We start from the raw sequence: 1,009 nt of genomic DNA on the forward strand, positions 1-1,009 counted from the left end.
AGTAGCTGTTTGATATGCTTCTACATTACAGCAAACTATATATTTAGGTAAGTTCCAAGTAGTTTACTCACTTTAGCATCCTGAGAGCGAGAGAGAGATGTTCCAGTTGCTGTGTGATGCTTAACATGGCTGCTCTCCCCTCCTCCTGGACAGTCTTGGCTTATATAGGCCTTTTGACATCACCTACCTGACCAAATCCTGGCCAGGTATAGTTGAACACTAACCAAGCAATTTAAAAAGCATTCATCAGTCAGCTCCTGGAGTGACGGGGTCACACCCCTGCCCCCATGCCATGAGGTCAATGCTAACACAATAGAGAGCTTGGTCTACTCCCCTCTCACCTGGTCCAGGTCACATAGGCAGAGCTGGTTGCTTAGCAACCAGTTGACAGACAGGTGAGAAAGGGGGGAAAAAACCAAAAATATGAGACTGAGAAGAGACTAGTATGGAATTTTTCCATATAAAGGGTGCCATGATGGCAAAGAGGGTGAGGGAAAAGATTGTGATTTCCTTCATGTAGGTGTTAGTGCGACTCAGTTTCCCCATGGCAGCTATGTTACAAAAGTAGTGACTAATCCTACTGGAGTCACAATAGGGTAACGTGACTATCAGGATATCAGTCACCACTGATATCAGGAAACCAAGGGAACACAATTCTAATAGAAGGCAAATACTTGTCCTTTCACTCCCAGTGCTCTTGTAGGTCAGAGGCTTACATATTGCTATGTACCAATCATATCCTATAAATTGAGAAATAAAGTAACAATTGTATATGCAAAACCAACAAAATACACCTATGCAGTGCAGCTGAAAAAAGAAATCGTTTTACTACTTTGCAGTAAACTGTTCAGCCTTGTGGGGCTGATATGAAAGTATAGCAGATCTCAGAGAAGGACAGGATGAAAAGGAAGAAGCATGTGGGTGTGTGCAGGCTGTGAGCTGTCCTAATGACTGTCATTATAACTAGATTTGCTGTGAGGGTCATGATCTAAATCAGCAAAAACAGCAG

The sequence above is a fragment of the Alligator sinensis genome, unplaced genomic scaffold, assembly GCF_000455745.1.
Source record: "Alligator sinensis unplaced genomic scaffold, ASM45574v1 scaffold989_2, whole genome shotgun sequence".
In the NCBI taxonomy this organism is placed as follows: Eukaryota; Metazoa; Chordata; order Crocodylia; family Alligatoridae; genus Alligator; species Alligator sinensis.